This window comes from Carassius auratus, chromosome 36 (assembly GCF_003368295.1).
Source record: "Carassius auratus strain Wakin chromosome 36, ASM336829v1, whole genome shotgun sequence".
Taxonomy (NCBI): domain Eukaryota; kingdom Metazoa; phylum Chordata; class Actinopteri; order Cypriniformes; family Cyprinidae; genus Carassius; species Carassius auratus.
This window is the reverse complement of record NC_039278.1, coordinates 10,577,302-10,585,849: the sequence shown is the minus strand read 5'-3', so window position 1 is coordinate 10,585,849 and position 8,548 is coordinate 10,577,302. Positions and strand designations below refer to the sequence as shown.

The window sequence follows — 8,548 nt, the reverse complement described above, 5'->3', positions numbered from 1 at the left end:
ATATATATATATATATGGGTGAACTATCTCTTTAACCAAACAAAATCAAAGTCCCGAGACCATATTACAGTAGCTGCACTTTTGACTAAGTGTCATAGCCAGGGGCGCTGCACAAGATCCTGGGCCCTATGCATAGGTAGTCCTAATGGGCACCCCTCCCCTTAAAAATATATATTCCAGACTTTTCAAGGGCCCTCTCTTCCTTTGCGGCCCTTGTAATCAGTACTGGTTTTACCCCCAGTCCAGCCCTCCTGGTCATAGCAGCTGAGTTTTATGATAAAGTGGCAAGTGACATTGAAATATTAGGTTTCATATGACATTCTGACTGTGAGAAAGAAATGAAGGAGAGAAAGGACAACAGAGCAGACTACAAAGGGGTCGGGGGCAAGAATGGGAGACTTCTAAAAGGAGGAGGTGGGGCTACACGGTAAGGAGAGAGAGAGAGAGAGAGAGAGAGAGAGAGATTGGAGAACACACAGATCCGTCCTCTGTAGATCGCCTACATAGTGTCAGAAATAGAGCTGAGTTTACAGCGTGTTTTGCATGAGACCCTGGGCGGTGCGCTAATACACAATCTGAGTGAGGATACAGGTTGACTGACTAACGTCAAGAAGGAAAACGAGAAAAAAAGCGACGACAACAAAAAGGAAAGACGAATAAGAGACCAAGATGTACGCTGAAATTACACATCTCTGCACGGTAGGGAAGTTTATCGTTTTCTCTCGAAATCGAAATTCATACGCTTTATTTGAACGCGCACTGCAGATGATTTTGTATTGGTGTTGACCTGAGAAAGGGCAGAAAATAATTCCAGCAGAGAACAACCTGTCAGAAATTAACCTAAGCAGGTAATTCCTCGATATTTAAGAATAAATCGAGAGGTTTTGTTTCACAAGATCTGGTGATGATACGCAGCTCAAGTTGTGTGCTGCACTGACAGGTCGAGACTTTTCCACGCTGCATGGCAGTTATGGTCAGCATGCAGAGCACATCGGGTTAGAGTAGCACTGACTCACACATTAGCTTGGCCGAGGAGTGAGAGAGTGTGCATGAGAGAGAGAGAGACGCTTAATGTCGCATTCAAATTCCACAACCAGAGCTTTGCGAAAATAAGGATAATAATGTAGTATGCCTGCGCATTTGTGTGGATGTAGGGGCACGCATCTGGCATTTCATTGAAGTGATCAGCATCCAGAAACTCTCCCTCCCTCTTCATCTCTCCTCCTCTTCCTCCTCCCTGCTGATGCTATCCGTGTCCGCGTCTATGCCGCTGTCGCAGTTGAATTGCAGAAGCCAGCGTGCTTCTCCACAGCGAGTCTATTGTTGTTGCCTCCTCCACACTCTTTCCTCTGAGGGTGTCAGCTCATGGTGCTAATCCTTCTCTGCCTCTTCAAGTGTGGGGAGGAAGCATGCGCGTGTGGGTGTCATCCTGGAAGAACGGACCAACACACGTGAGAGTATTGGCAGGTGTCAGGTGCATTATGCGGCTCCGAGAGAGAGAGAGAGAGAGAGTGCAGTGAGGACAAATTGGGTGTGATAAATACAAATTGGGTGTGATAAATACACTATATGATACTCATATCTATCTATCTATCTATCTATCTATCTATCTATCTATCTATCTGTGCAGTTGTTGCTTGTTTGTGGATAAATAAAGAGTTTGACTAAAACATTTACTAGAAGGACCCAGGAAACTCACACTTTTTTAAAGCTAAGGTGTAAAGCAGTTCGCAACCTTTTGACCTAATTGCCGGGACTTAGTGATGTCAATCGAAAGGAAAGTAGCCTAGGCAAGTTATAAGAGTTTGCTGAATGCTTTACAATATTATGTAATCTGGAATAATGTCCAATGGGGATATATATATATATATATATATATATATATATATATATATATATATATATATATATATATACATACATATATATATATATATATATATATATATATATACATACATATATATATATATATATATATCACATCCAGGGCACGAAGCTCCCGTTCCACCACATCCCAAAGATGCTCTATTGCGTTGAGATCTGGTGACTGTGGGGGCCATTTTAGTACAGTGAACTCATTGTCATGTTCAAGAAACCAATTTGAAATGATTCGAGCTTTGTGACATGGTGCATTATCCTGCTGGAAGGAGCCATCAGAGGATGGGTACATGGTGGTCATAAAGGGATGGACATTGTAACAGAAATTAGTCGAACCAGACAAATTAAAGAGTCTATCAAAGCTGTGTGCATTGAAACACGAGGCAAATTCCTCAGGAAGTCATAAATCAGTTCTAGTGCCACAAGAACCAAGTAAAATGACCAACCAACTTGTTCACACAACAGCTTTCAACATTAACACCACTAGAACAATTATTGACAATTTTAATTTGCAGAAGAGATTGTCAAATTTGTTGTTCATAATTGAAAAGCAACGCTGGACATCACATGGAAACCCATGAGTTAAACACTTCCATTGACTTCCCCCCACCTAGCAGAACCAGACTGAAATTGGGAAGGGCTTTAAACCTCTGTCTTCACAGAACATCCCTTTGTCAGAGAATGGCAAAGAAACTGCTTTTGTACAGATATATGGACCAGAATGAACTCAAAAAGACTTATAAATGAATCAGTCCATCGCTTCACTCCATATTCATTTATGTGTAACCCACACATTTGACTATCATGTTATAATCACTTATTGTGCCTGTTTTTTTTTTATAACTATGGCATAGCTTAACGATTTTTGTAATTATGTTTGGTATGTCTGTGATCCAATCTGCTTGCTTGAATTAGTTCAGACAATAATTTATTTGTCCCATGTATCGTATTCGTGTTATAGGAATCATGTCCAAAATTAGACCCTGCCAGAGCAGGAAAATTCGGACCACATGCTTGGTAAGATAAACATATGATTTATGATACCCCCCGAGCCAAGACAATATCTGATTGGTCAAGACAACATTTGAGGTGTGGCCAACAGGCCAGTTTAAAAACTGAGGACATCATAAAATCTTTGCTTTTAGTCTCTAGCTGTGTTTCTGCTATTAGCCATGTTTGTTTGTCATCAAGGTTGCAGCGTGCTTCAGCCTGCATGCCTGCTGCTACTTAGCCACGATGAGAAGGAACACAACCTAGTCTCGTCAAACTTTACTTCTTTTCTTTTCCGTTTGAGAGTTTCGTGTTCTGAGTTAAGTTGTAACGTCGTGTTCAACTTTAACCAGCCACACAACTTCATCTTCAGCCAACGTCTAACCACGGGCTTCCCAGGACGTCACTTCAGCGACTGAACTTCCAGCCAATCAGCGACAGCAAAGGGACACCTTCAGGCAATGAAACCTCCAGACTGTAACCTTTACTGGTGTATCTAATACAATTTTAACCTCATTGAGGAACTCAATGCGAAGGCTAATTACGTGATTGATGGTTGTTCATGTCTATGCAATTTAACGTATTGCTGTAAACTTGGGATTCCATATTTCCATTCTCTTAAACTCATCTTTCCCTAACTTTCGATCTTCATGCAACTTGTGTGAATGTGTGAGTGCGTGCGTTTATGTGTTAAATTAGTTTATATGTCTTAGATTTATCTAATAAAGCCTTATTCATATTGAAAAGAGAAGTATCTTGTGTTTTGTGCTTACAAGTTAATGTCTTAAACTGCCGATCTTGTTACTGTGCTAATTGATAGTGTTTCACTATAGTTTGGATATTAGTATCCAGCACAGATTTGATGTTAAACGGCTTGTTCACTGAATCGCAGGGCGTCTCAGTGACCAGCCGTGAAACAGTGATTCTGTTCAAATTCCCTTTAAAATCTTAAATGATTCCCTTTGAGCTAAATTGACCTGTTTCCATTACAACATGGTCAGAAACAATGCTCAGGTAGGCCGTGGCATTTAAACGATGCCCAATTGGCACTGAGGGGCCTAAAGTGTGCCAAGAAAAAAATCCCCCACACCATTACACCACCAGCAGCAGCCTGCACAGTGGTAACAAGACATGATGAATCCATGTTCTCATTCCGTTTACGCCAAATTCTGACTCTACCATCTGAATGTCTCAACAGAAATCGAGACTCATCAGACCAGGCAACATTTTTCCAGTCTTCAACTGTCCAATTTTGGTGAGCTTGTGCAAATTGTAGCCTCTTTTTCCTATTTGTAGTGGAGATGAGTGGTACCCGGTGGGGTCTTCTGCTGTTGTACCCCATCCGCCTCAAGGTTGCGTGTTGTGGCTTCACAAATGCTTTGCTCCATACCTCGGTTGTAACGAATGGTTATTTCAGTCAAATTTGCTATTCTATCAGCTTGAATCAGTAGGCCCATTCTCCTCTGACCTCTAGCATCAACAAGGCATTTTCGGCCACAGGACTGCCACATACTGGATGTTTTTCCCACTTCACACCATTCTTTGTAAACCCTAGAAATGGTTGTGCATGAAAATCCCAGTAACTGAGCAGATTGTGAAATACTCAGGCTGGCCCGTCTGGCACCAACAACCATGTGAAGCTCAAAATTGCTTAAATCACCTTTCTTTCCCATTCTGACATTCAGTTTGGAGTTCAGGAGATTGTCTTGACCAGGAACACAGCCCTAAATGCATTGAAGCAACTGCCATGTGATTGGTTGATTAGATAATTGCATTAATGAGAAATTAAACAGGATATATATATATATATATATATATATATATATATATATATATATATATTCTTTTCCCAAATACACAAATTTACATGTGACCCCCAATATAAATAAATAAATAAAATAGTCATTTTAGACATGGGATGTTGATGACATTGAATCACATTCCACTTTGAGATGAATAATATTCTGACAGCTCATAAAAATCCACCCAGACATCAATGAATAAATTCTTTATAAGTCGTTCTAAGAAATTAAACACATGACTTGTCCTGTCAACTAGACTGGAAAGATAATTGCATAGTTTGTTTATCACAACGTTGATTAGCCCTCAGTGCTGTGTATGGGCATGATTGCTGAATGCAAATATACACTTCTTCGTGCATGAGGGAGCTCTACAGTCTCTGACAGTGCATCACTGTAAACATTATTATCTTTACAGTTCCTCATCATTTAGTGGCTTATATTAGCTCCTAACTACTCAAGATGTCCTTTTTATGAGGCAAACTTTAGCCAACCCAATCGATTATTGCTACCTACAACAATAAATTTAGAGGCAATGGCTTTTTACATTTAATTCAATGAAAAATGCCATGACCCTTGAATTGCTCCTAATTAATGATTTAGCTGCACTGACAGTCCCAATGTGTGCAGTAGATAGTAAATCATGTTCTTTTTTTAGTTTCTTTTGCCTATTCTGAAAACTAATTTGTTAAACTCAAATCCACTTTGAATCCTCAGATGTCTTGATTTCATAATGCTCACAGCTATTGTTCTCTAAATCATCCTTTATCGTGCTTCACATCTCATCTAGATCCAAAGGCAATCTAAATGAGAGCCAATTTATTTGAGCCGAGCTCATAGTCTCCGTCTCCATTAGAAAAAAAAATGGATCCAAAGAGTGACTCTAAAGCTAAATAATGTAAAAGTAGCAAACAAAAAGTGAGAGTTGCCCATTACTAATTACTAACATGAGCTATGATTCATTCAAAGATACTTTATTAGACTCAAAATCACAACTTAATGATTTGAATCATCAGCTGGAGGCTGGCTCCAAAATGGAGTCAATCCCATAGAAGTGAATTAAGAAAGTGACAGGTGGATTGCTGCTGCTGTTTCAGCAACCAGCTCCTACCTTTTTGCCTATTTTCGATTATCCGGGAGTGACAATCAGTGATGCACTGTCAAGATGGCGACGGCTCCCTGCGCCCACTTCTGGCTTCATAAATGCTCTTCGGAAACCAATGGGTGACATCACAGACACTACGTCCATGTTTTTATTCAGTCTATGATTTAAACATACAAAACTATGTATCTGTTATTATCTATCTAAACGTGTTATTTCAAATGTCACCCTCATATAAATACTAAATTTATGAACTGATTCTAAAGAAAATATGTTGAGTTACTCTTTGAGAACAAACTGTAATCACGAACACTCCTACTTGAGATGTTCTCTACTGATTCCACCTATAGAATGACAACAACCACTTCACTTTGAGCATAAGACAAGAACCCCACTGAAGGGTGAAATGCTACCACGGTACTGCTTTCTAAAAATAAAAACACTAGTGGCTGACAGTACAGCTGCAAACAATTACGAAGGGTTACTTTTCAAATTCAAATACAATGCTTCAGCTCCTCTGCCCGCTATCCCACTGATTTGTGCTGGCTTTGAGGCCTGTGTGGCCTTTTAGGAGGTGTTTTGTGATCTTGTATGTCTCTCAATGTCTTCATTCTGCAGGTAGGGTGAGCTGGTTTGTCATAAACATCTGTTAAATCCTCCTCATGTGAGCATCGCTAATGAGCCGAAGGGTGTGACAGAACAGATGCCTCAGAGTGCGAAAAAGAGATACATAGACGAGACTGGAAAAAAGAGAGAGAATGAAAGTGTGAGTGATGGGAGAACATTTATGCAGCACACCCCTCCGTCCCCCTACAGATGAGTCTTCAGTGAGGGCAGATGTTTCCAAGATTAAGAAGCTGAGACAGGCTAGGTGCTGCTTAGCAGATATATCTGCTGTTGCAAAGACAGGCCCACTTGACTATAACGGCAGAGTCGATTATGTTTATTGATCTGCCACAAAGGATACAGTCTCATGCTATTTACCACATGCAAACAGCTCTTGTTCCATGTGGCTGACAATGACATGCAAGCCAAATTAATTCAAACCAAATTAAGATATGTGCATGTGATGTCTTGTTTAATTAATCATTCCATGAACGTCCCTGCCATCTAGCCACTGTAATCCCCTTTTATTATAGTGGATTGGCCAGTGAACAAATCGAGATAATCCCTATTAAACTGGCCTTAATAAAAATGTATTGATTCAGCAACAAAAGGCAATGGGTTTTGATGTGAAGAGACTTGGGGGAAAAACTCCTAAAAAGAAATATAAGGTTTATATTTGGTACAGCTGAAAAAAAAAAAATGACGACAGAGCAAGAATTTTTCCCAGGGTTGGGAATCAAAAACTGTTTAGAGCTTTTTCCATTTTTGTAACAATGCCAGAACTGAATGATTTTCACAATTTTCAATTCTGTTAATGGTTCTTGAATGTCAACATTTTTAAAAATGAGTTTATTTATTTTTTACAGATGTGGATTAAAAGTGATAGTAAAGACATTTCTAATGTTGCAGAAGATTTCTATTCCAAATAAATGCATTTCTTCTATTCATCAAAGAATTTTGAGAAAGAATAGTAATAATTATGTTTCTTGAACACCAATCAAAAGGAACACCTCTTCATTCCTATTCCCTATTATTTTCTCTCTATCTCACTCTCTCTAAAAAATCAGGCCTGGCTCGGTCATCCATGGGCAAGGGTTCACTTCGAACTGCTGTGAAACAGCAGTACATCAAATGAGCCACGTGTGTATGTGCAGATATATACAAATGTGGGTGCGCATATGCATAATAGGGTCATAAGGGCTGTAGAACTTTACTTGTTGTACTTGCTGAAGACGAACCCCGTGCATGAAAGATTGCAGACATCTGTCTCAAAGAGAAAAAAATTGCACTTTCAGACTCACTGCTCTGTCTGTGCACTGCATTTCTGTAAGCACATATACAAACAAATCAGCTAAAGTGAATGAGAGGACCGGGATATGATGTCTCCTCCATGGAGCTCATTTGGTTCCATGGCCTTACATGGCACCCTACATGAAGACAAATAAGAGCGAGTATGTTGTACATCACATCTGCATAGGCATTTAGTATGCACAGCTGTCAGAAATAGATATGCTTAGTGCTGAGAGTAGTATGGATATATCTGAAGGAGGTGAAGACAAGCCTCAAGGGCATATCTGTGAACAAGCAGAAACATCACTCTGCCATCTTGGAGTGTTATGATGAACACAAACAGTGACAGTAAAACAACTCGAAAAGGTTTATCTAACAGTCGACCCTTAAAGGATTCATATGATGCAAATTAAATTTATCCTTTCTCTGTGGAGTGTTACAAGCCATTCATGCATTAAGATCTGTAAAGTTGCAAAGACTAAAGTCTCAAATTAAAAGAGCTATTCTTTATAAAAGTTAAGAGTCAACTATTCCTACCTAGAACTGCTCATTCTAACACGCCCCCACATGTTTACATCACTATGTGTGAAGATTTGCATTACGCCACCCAAATGTTTACGCAAAAAAAGAAGACATTCTGGCTGTTGACACCGGCGCCATGTTGTGGATATGCTGTGTGTTTCATTGTGAAAGCAAACTACTTTGTTTGTCCTTCCAAAAGAGGACACAACTAGAAATCAGTGGTTAGGTTGTATTTTAACACTGTTCCAGAACAGTTCAACCCAAATATTCAGATGTGTGCAGTGCATTTTATGGAGGATGAGGACTGTTTCCTGTGAGAGTAGCCTACAATTCCAGTGTCTGTTTCTATAAAGTGGGG

At 39.6% G+C, this 8,548-nt stretch overlaps 1 protein-coding gene across 1 annotated transcript in view; it reads left to right on the top strand.

Annotated features, from left to right (window-relative positions):
* The first annotated feature begins 438 nt into the window (after positions 1-438).
* LOC113055223 (leucine-rich repeat neuronal protein 2-like) overlaps positions 439-8,548 on the top strand; it is a 53,000-nt gene continuing 44,890 nt past the window's right edge. The window contains exon 1 of the mRNA XM_026221319.1: positions 439-699. The gene's annotated coding sequence lies outside the window, so the exon portion shown is untranslated. The remainder of the gene's footprint in view (positions 700-8,548) is intronic.